The 9,758-nt window shown below is 40.0% G+C and overlaps 1 long non-coding RNA gene across 1 annotated transcript; it reads right to left on the reverse strand.

Moving 5' to 3' along the window:
• Positions 1-5,064: 5,064 nt before the first annotated feature.
• On the reverse strand, positions 5,065-6,172 carry LOC114572714 (uncharacterized). Its single transcript, XR_003694808.1, has 3 exons — positions 5,787-6,172; positions 5,467-5,662; positions 5,065-5,364 (listed from the first exon to the last, which is right to left on the reverse strand). It is a non-coding gene; the product is annotated as an uncharacterized LOC114572714 (long non-coding RNA).
• Between the last annotated feature and the right edge of the window lie 3,586 nt (positions 6,173-9,758).

A 9,758-nucleotide genomic window follows, 5' to 3' on the forward strand; every position in this document is an offset into this window, starting at 1 on the left:
CTGTTGTCCACAGCTGTGTATTCCTGTACCCTTTTTCCAACCCTTTTTCTGCCTTATTTCTTGGAAATAAATCTTGAACAGAAGGAGAGAAGTTGTAGATTTTTTATCTGAAATTGGAGTGACTTTTTTACCTTCTTCTCAACAAACGCAAAAAAAAACAAAAAAATACGTTGGCACTATCCACCGGAGACATTTATTGCTTTGCCTGTAGAGTGCTACCAACACACAGCAACACATTTGTAGTAGGGTTTAGTGAGCTGCTAAGTGAGCTTGACTTTGAGGATTTGATTTGCGACTTTGCAAAGAAAAAGACAAGAACTTCTAAAGGTAAGAGCTATTATGCTATGTAAATTGAGTAGGCTAATATAATCTGTTGTGACCGTGTGACCAGATAATGTGCATATTTTGTTTAGTTTATTGAAATGCCATGCATATCAGACGTGTATTGCATCATTATTTTGTGATGCTGATATAGGCCTGTGTGAGACTTAGTTGTCAAGTGCAGTATATTGTTGGCTTTTGCAGGTTGTGAAGTTGCCAGCTGACTAAGTGATGTTATTTTGCAACCTGCACTCAGCTCTGTTGTGTGATGGCATTGTTGTATCTTCAGTCAATCATGTTTCAGAATTACCATTGTGCTTTCTGCTTGGGTGATTTTTAATGAATACTATATTGCCATAGTCTTGAGCCATACAATGCTTTGGTATGGTTTAATTAATTGTAACATTGTCTTGTGATGTGTGAGTCAGATGGCAGTACTTGGTTTATTAAACTGGAAAGGCATACTTGATGTCTGCTCAGCTGGACAAGTCATTCATTTTTTATTCGATAGTGACAGTGGATAGACAGTAAAGGGGGAGAGAAAGAGAGGGAATGACACGCAGCACAGGCCGCAGGTCGGATTTAAACCCTGGCCGCTGTAAAGGACTCAGCCTACATGGGGCGCAAGCTCTTACTGGGGGAGTTAGAGGCCGCCCCAAGTCATTCATCTTTTGACCAATAGTGATTTGGCATGCGATTTATGTATGCCTATTATAAAGAAACAAATAGTCTGTAACTTTAGAATTTGTCACATACTTCGCTGTTTGTTGTTCTGAGTTCGCTGTGCAGTACACGTCAGCTCAGCTGTAGCATACTTAATGGAAGGGAGGGGGAGAGGCAAAGGTAGAGTTGTCCCCCCTGCAGAAAATGACTTCCCGCACGTCTGGGTAAATGTGAGAGGTTTGAGTCACACGTCTCGTCCACGGTCTCGTTTTCATATCAAAAACAAGGAAATGAATTTGACCCGTTCTCACTCCCGTTTGGTCACTGGCTGTCACAGTGGACGTGGGACTGCTGGGATTGCCGTGAGGAATGAAAATGTGATAGGGGGCCCCGACTGTCAATCAATATCTTCCAGTCACGCGGGCCCGTGATTGGTCCAGGCCCGTAAGCACCGCTTACCCTGCTTACCGATAGTTACGCGTCTGCCCGGAGGACTAACTACATTCCAATTGCAACTGTGCAGGCAGCTATTTCTGAGGAACTTAAGGGATCTGGCCAGCTCTTAGGATACCGAGCAATGTGGCAGACTCTGAAACAGAAGTACTCTCTTATGGTCAGAAGAGATGATGTGATGCGCTTAATGGGAGAACTGGATCCGTCCGGAAAAAAAAATCGCTCTAGACGCAGATTCGTCCAGATAGCATACCACTCAATGGGACCCAATGAAGTCTGGCATGTTGATGGCTATGATAAATTGAAACCTTTTGGGATTGCAATTAGTGGCTGTATTGATGGATTTTCCAGAAAAACCATATGGCTCAAATGTGAAAAGTCAAACAATGACCCTGGCATAATTGCTCAAAATTACATGCAGTGTGTAGCTGAGTTTGGAATTATTGGACTGTGGACTGATGGCATCACTTCACTGTTCCTTGAGATCAGAGTTTGCAGGAGCCAAAAGCCACATGTATGGCACTTCAACATCCAACCAGCCCATTGAAAGCTGGAGGTCCTACTTTCGGAAACGTTTTTTTTAGTCTCATATAGTAAATTCTCCATTGATTTATGCTCTACTACATTTATGTATTTACTGTATGTTTTACTGATCTAGGCAATACTCACTCCTGCTTGGTGGGTGCCTTATCTGTTGTTTTTATTGAGTGTCAGCTTGAGACTATTTTTATTCTACATCTTTTCTAATATCTACAATATAATAGTGTGTTAATGTCTGTATTCTTAACTAGGAGTCATTTTTGGATGGATCTGTTCATTGACTTGAGGGAGAGGCATCTCTTCAATGGCAGCTATCAACACAGAAGTTTGATGCGATACTGCTTCTTGGGCGTTGTGTAGAACGGATGAATACAAGCAATTGTGGAACACTCACACTATTCGTCCTGTTCGCCAATCCCAATGCCCATCTGGTAAACCAGAGGCTATGTATAATGTGCCTCACAGGTGAGTATTGCATCATCATGTTAAAACAGGTGATGCTTTATTTGAACTATATTTATGTTAAGTATTCATGGTAGATTCATGGATAGATAGTACAATAACATTGCACATCAAACACTTAGCTGCCACAAAAATACACACATGCTTCAAGCACTTTGATCAAATATGTATTTGGGACTTATTTTGTATTGTATGTTAACTCATGATCATGTTGACTTAGTATCTTTTGGTGTCTCTGCATCCTTTTCCTGTGAAAAGGTGCATGACTAAAATAATGAGCACAACTAAAATAAACGTGAAAGAAAACGGTTAGTGACTCTGGAGTTTTTTTTGTACGTGCTCCTAGATTTTACGGAGCCAGTCACAAACCTTGAGCCAGTCTGACAGCCTCATACCAGCGCCAGCAACTCCTGGTGGAGAGGATGAACAGCAAACTCGCTTTTAAGAACTGCAGAGACAGTGGTTTGACATCTCCTCTACAATGGGAATCTGCTATAGAGAACTACTTCACTCTGAAGAACATGGGTGATCTTTAATGTAGCTTATTTGCAAAGATGGGACCAAGTCAGTTTTGCAAATTGCAAGTTCGTCTTAAGCCCCTGACACACCAACCCGACGGCTGACGGTCGGCAGAAAAGGCAGTCGGACTGATCAGTCTGCTCCCCGAGGTCCAAAAAGTGCCTTGGAACACACCAAAGCGACAGTCTTGAGCGTGTGCGCGAGACGTAATATAAAAAATGTAAACTGGAAATGACAATGAGTCACGTGGGTCTGGCTTGTTCGAAATACAATCAATATATTTTAAGAAAATAGTTCACTGAAACGTGTTTCTGAAAACATTTTAAGTGAGAAATAGCCCATACAGTTGCTGAATCTGTCTTCATTTCAGATCGAGGTCAGTTTAAAAGATTTGTCAGATTTTGAGAGATGTTCGTGACTCATCCGGCTCGTTATTTCCAGGTTATTGGTGAAGTCCGACTGCCCGCCCTCCGACCAAGCAAGTCAGGTCGGCCAAAATGAAGGCCGACAGCTCCTCTGACGGACGACGGCATGGAACACACCGAACAGACTCGAGTCTAATAAATTTACACAAATCATGAATCCCTTTTTTAAAAAAGTTTTATCTCGTGCTACTGACCTTAACACTGCACTTCAGATTTTCATATTGTATTATGTCTAAATGAAATTTCCTCTACTACCTGCCTCGACTCACGTTTCACATATTGCAATCCATTTTTGTTGACCACCATATTTATATACAAACAAATTATCTTTGTTGTCATTTCCAACTGGCACTGTGTGACAAACTTCCATTCTTCATGCTTCTCTCCAACATATTATCTGGTCTGCAGTCATATTGGCTAAAGTGAATCTGGGAAATGACTCATTCATGAAATATTTGGGAATAAATAGCATTAGTTGATTCACAAAATGATTTTTTTTTTTATTTGTAAAACATTTTAAAAAGAACATACCTCTCTTGAATAGGGTCTAAAGTCAAATTTGTGACTTGAGTCTGACTCAAGTCCACACCTCTGCCTATTTGTAGGGTAAGACTGATGACATGCAACAAAACCATAGACTACACAAATGGTCTATGAACAAAACAATTTGACATGGCTTTAAATACAGTGTAAAGAGTCCACAGTTCTATTTCTTTACTTGTTTTATTTTCAGTAGAAACAATGTTTACCATCAAAGTGGCTAAATGTATATAACATGCAAGGTATACAGCCAATAGATCTTGATATTAGATAGAGAGATACCGTATTTTTCGGACTATAAATCGCTCCGGAGTATAAGTCGCATCAGTCAAAAAATGCGTCATGAAGAGAAAAAAAAAAAAAACATAGGTCGCACCGGACTATAAGTCGCATTTATTTAGATTATAAATACAAGTGTTATTCAACTACACAATAGCACACAGAACAATACGCTGAATACGGTAGGTGTCCGGTATGTTAACGTAACACATTAACAGTTATTGAACTATACAATAGCACACAGAACAACTAGCTAGCAGGGCGTGGAGCATGGAGGTATTAAAAGGCGTAGAGACGTAACTGCACCCTGAACGAGCCCCTCCCGACTCGTTCCTCCAGCTCTGGCCGTCTCGGTTTCAGCCCGCGATTAGCTTTTTGTTTTCTTCATTGCAGTAAGAGTCACCTTTTCGCCAGTCTCCCTCATAAGTTTCTCCCTCATTTCAAACTCTCTTTCTGCTGCTCGATTACAGTTTTCGGCTGCATATTTTACTACCTGCAGTTTGTTATCTTTTCTTTCTCAGTTGTCTTTAGGAGGAGCGTTCTAGTTGTCACAAGCCTAGAGCGCCCTCTCGCTGGCTGTAGACGGCAATGTTTTCATGTAAAAACATGTTAAATTATATATATTTTGATATATAAGTCGCACCTGACTATAAGTCGCAGGACCAGCCAAAGTAGGAAAAAAGTGCGACTTAGATAGATAGATAGATAGATAGATAGATAGATAGATAGATAGATAGATAGATAGGACCAAATACATCAATGTCGATTTTGCTGCAATATTGTAGGGTTGACTATTTGTGCTTTCACAAAATATTAACACAAAGAGTTTTGATAAGTAATCAACAGTAATGTGGATATAACGACTAAGTGGGCAAAGGCAAATAATGCAGCCTTTAAAACCAGGAAAAGACAACGCTTATCAACATATCCAAAATTTAAAACAATATCTAGTCTCGTATATCTATGTCGATATAATATTGATATATTGCCCTGCCCTAAAAACATTTGGCCCAAACATTTGGCCACTACTATTAATGCAGTGCAACTGCAAACAAAATAAGCTTTTAATTTATCTGCAACTTTTACCACGTAGGTAATACATTGACAATGGCTGTGGCAAACATGAAGACCTCCTCCTCCAGGGTTACTTCACTTTGACTTTCTAAAAGTAGAAAGTAATTAGAATAAATAACATCCACAACAACTCTGGAACTGTTAATTATAATTTGTGTGGATAAAATAAGACAAGAAAAAATTCACCAACCTTCACAATCAAGAAGGTAGTCTGCCCAGAAAGATAATGTTTTTTCCTCCTGTACCCTCTTGTTGCTTCCCTGCAGACTTTGGTCAGAAGATATTTTCAATGTCCGTAGCAGACAACTTTTTATCTGACAGGCAGAGAATAGGCGTCAGGACTTCAGGATGCTAACACCTGCAAGCTGGAATGTCCATCCTTGAATCTGAAATACAATAACAGGTTGCCGTACAACCTGAATGTGCACTATATAGCAGCAAGACAGCAACACCATGTTTTACCCTAAACTATTTTTTTTTTTTTTAAACAGTAAGCTGCAAAAAACCTACCTTTCAATTGCACTGTGGTTTCTGTCAGAAAGAAACTCCTGCCACACACCGGTCTCAAAAGGGATTTACATGGGAGGGAGAGTTTTACGCTATCCCACTTTTTTCAGCTAGCGATCGGTGTTTGCGTTTTCTTCATTGTAGCGTCAGGGCTCTAAGGTTCTTTTTCCGTGTCTCTTCGTCCAATCTCCTGGCTGCTTCTCCGACTGTTCCGTATGCTCTTTCTTGCTTTCAGCGTCTTCCCTGGTGTGCTCTCCTCCATCTTCTATGTGTCCCTCATGTTCTCCATGGCCTCCTTTTTCTCCCATGTGCCTTTGCCCTGTTGCTGTCCTTTTTTCTAAGGGCCAATTAACCCCTTCTCACTCCCAGGTGCGAGTCATTAGCCTGATTATTCAGTGTCCGGTGGCGGAAGTCAACATTAAAAACCACACACATTTCAGAATAAAAGCATGCAATAAAAAAGATAAAACCACAGCAAATAAAACCACAGCAAATAATAAAACCACAACAAATCCAATAAAAGCATGCTCAAAATAAAATAAATTTCCGCCCCGTGACATTTATCGTAAATGGGCCTCTAAAAAATGCCCATGTAGTGAGTGACAGCGTCGCCTAATAAGTCTCTTAGCAGTGTTTACCTTTCTAATGTCCGCTAGCATACAGGCTAACTATAGCTAGCTTTGTGTGTAACGTAACAAAAACCCAGCCATCTCAGAGAAGCAAAGCTCAATATTTCATTCAATAAAATGATGGTACAAAAGGAGCACTAACGCCACAGGTCTTATGTTGACAACGTGGACGCAGATATAGGAAACTCCAAAGGCAGTCGTAATATTTAGCTACCTAGCAGGCTAGGCTAACGCTGTTGCATTAACGTTAGCAAGCAGACAAGCGTAGCTGTCTAAACTTGTGAAAAGCTGAACATCATCCCCGTCCAAGCTGTGTTTCAATTTCCCTCCAGTATTATTATGAAGATAATAAAGACACCTGGAGTCGGTCGAGACCAAAAGCCATAGCTATGACTGTGGCAAGATCATTTAGGCACATGGAGTGCTAGCGAAAAAGCTAACGCTAGCTAAGGCTAACTTCAAACTTCATTCATTCCTAAAGCTGTGTTAGAACTTTTTTCAGCAATGTACACATTAACAACGGTATTACTATATTTGTCCTATGTAATTTGTTATCATATCGAAGAGAGAAATTGACATTTACCTCACACAATAATGATCAACTCGCATACTTTTTACATGGAGTCCATGAAACGCGTGACCACCTCTAGGTGAGAAGCTGCAGATGATGGGTGTCGGTGCGTCCACAGTCTCCTGGAACACTGACCACCTGACAGGCAGACCACAGACCGTGTTCTGTCTGATGTGGTGGTGAGTGGTACGGGGGCTCCATAGGGGACTGTGCTGTCTCCTTTTCTGTTCACCTTATCACCACAGACTTCCAGTACAACTCAGTCATGTCACCTACAGACGTTTTCTGATGACTCTGCAGTTGTTGGGTGTACAAGGGATGGACAAGAGGGAGAGTACAGAGCGCTGGTGGACAACTTTGTGGAGTGGACTGTTAAAAATCACCTGCTGCTGAACGTGGATAAGACCAGAGAGATGGTGATTAACTTCAGGAGGAAGGGAACGGTTCCGCAGCCTCTTTGCATTCTGGGTGGAGATATGGACATGGTTGAGGAGTACAGATACCTGGGTGTCAACATCAACAACAGGCTGAACTGGAAAATCAACAGCACTGCTGTTTACAAGAAGGGGGTGAACAGACTATTTCCTGAGGAAACTGAGATCCTTCAACATGTGCAGGAGAATGTTGGAGATGTTCTACCAGACTGTTGTGGCCAGCGCTCTGTTCTGTTCTCCTCCGCCATCTGCTGGGGCAGCAGCATCGGAGCCAGCGATACAAACAGACTGAACAAACTGATCAGGAAGGCTGGCTGGCTCAGTTATTGGACATATTTGAAGCTGTGGTGAGGAGGAGGTCACTGAACAAAGTTCAGTTATTTATATATAAATAAATATATATATATATATATATATATATATATATATATATATATACATATTTATATATATTATAAAGTTATTTATCATGGATAACCCCGACCACCCTCTCCACCCCACACTGGTCCAACAGAGCAGCACCTTCTCTAAGAGGCTCTGACAGCTTCGATGTTGCATGGACCGCTACAAAAAATCATTCCTACCGCAGGCAATAAAACTTTTTAACATTTCTTCACTGAGTGTTAGATAAGACTCATAGACATCACAACTGTACAAAGTGCAACTTGCACAAGAGGTTTATCTACATCTTTATCAATATTAGTTAAGTAGTTGTACATTTTTATTCCCAACTTGTATATATTTTAAATATTTGTTCTTCTATTATATCCTATTATTTCATGTATATTGTATCCTATTATTTCATGTATAGACTGTATGAGTGCTGTGTGTCTGATATTTTGCTGCTGTAATTTCCCATTTTCGGGATCAATAAAAATCTATCTATCTATCTATCTATCTATCTATCTATCTATCTATCTATCTATCTATCTGGTGTATCTATCTATATCTAATGGTTGAGCTTGTATTTTGTTTTGTTTATTTTCAGAACATGATCAATGGATGAGGATGGTGTAGAATATGGTGTACTAGGGTGAGAAAGGATCTCATCAACTTCACTCAGAACTTGACCAATATAGCTGAACTATAGTTGTTGAACTGACAACCCTTATTGTTATTTTGAGTTAATTACACACACTACTTTGTATATTAACCCTGTGACGCCTGAATTTATTCACAATTATATAAAAAAAATTATTATGTGTGTTTCTGGCTCCAAGCTGATGCTAAATTAAGCTGAGATTGTTAATTTGTCTATAGCATATAGAATAGATATAAATTTAGGTATGATGCAAATTAACAGGCATTCATGGTAAAATTCTTTACAAAATGGTAAAATTAATAAACCACATTTTCCCATCTCAGATATGTAGATTTTAGTAATTGACAAATAAATTAATCTTGACAACAGCAAGAAAGAAAACACTCTCCTACTCCCTAACATTGACAATAGTCTTTTTAGGGTTAGGGGTTAGGGTTAATCTTGCTTCCGTGAACTGGATGTTGTTCCCACTCCGACCGGTCCTACGAGAAACCAGTGCGTGCAAAAGGTTCCTCTGTATGTATCGAATGTAAACAAACCGGCATTGGGGGAATACACACACTATCTCGCCTGCAGTTAAGGCGTTAAGGGGTTAAGCAATGTATTCAGTGTGTTTACAGGTGTGTGTTCATGCAGCCAAATGTTTACTGATATATGCCCTCTGCAAGGCTGTCTGCTGCCATTTGGTTTTTGTAAAATGACACATCTGTCACACATGTTCTTAGCATCTCACACTTATGTGTTGGACCATAGTTCTGCCTCTCTCAACTGTAACAAAAAGCTTTGAACAAAGTTGATGTAATAACTTGTGTTTGATATTTGTCTTTGTTATTCACTTGAAAAGTTTGATCTTTGATGGAGTAATGTAGGTTTCTTAACCTGATAAATTGAAGGGATTTATGTTTTAATAACACAGCAATGAGCAGAGGATCTTGCTTGTTCTTTTGCTTATCTGCTGAAAACACTTCACTGGATAAACACATCAGGTAAGATAACGTTACATGTGTTGTGGAACAGAGCTAAGCTAGCTAGCTAGCGAGCAAGTTGAGCAGCTAGGTGACGTAAATTGTGTGAGACGAGAGATGTAGTTCACTGAGCGGTTTCACACAAAACTAAGTGGTACTACGACAAACCTAGGGCTAACTGAGACTTTCTTCGGTTGAAAAATTATCTTTTAAATTGACGAACATCATATTTGTAATCCATGGCTCAATTCAAACAGGATCAAAAAATAATTATTATCTCGGAGGGGGAGGGACTTTGCCTCCCTATACAGTACATGGCTGACTAAATGTAAGA

Source organism: Perca flavescens, chromosome 18 (assembly GCF_004354835.1).
Source record: "Perca flavescens isolate YP-PL-M2 chromosome 18, PFLA_1.0, whole genome shotgun sequence".
In the NCBI taxonomy this organism is placed as follows: Eukaryota; Metazoa; Chordata; class Actinopteri; order Perciformes; family Percidae; genus Perca; species Perca flavescens.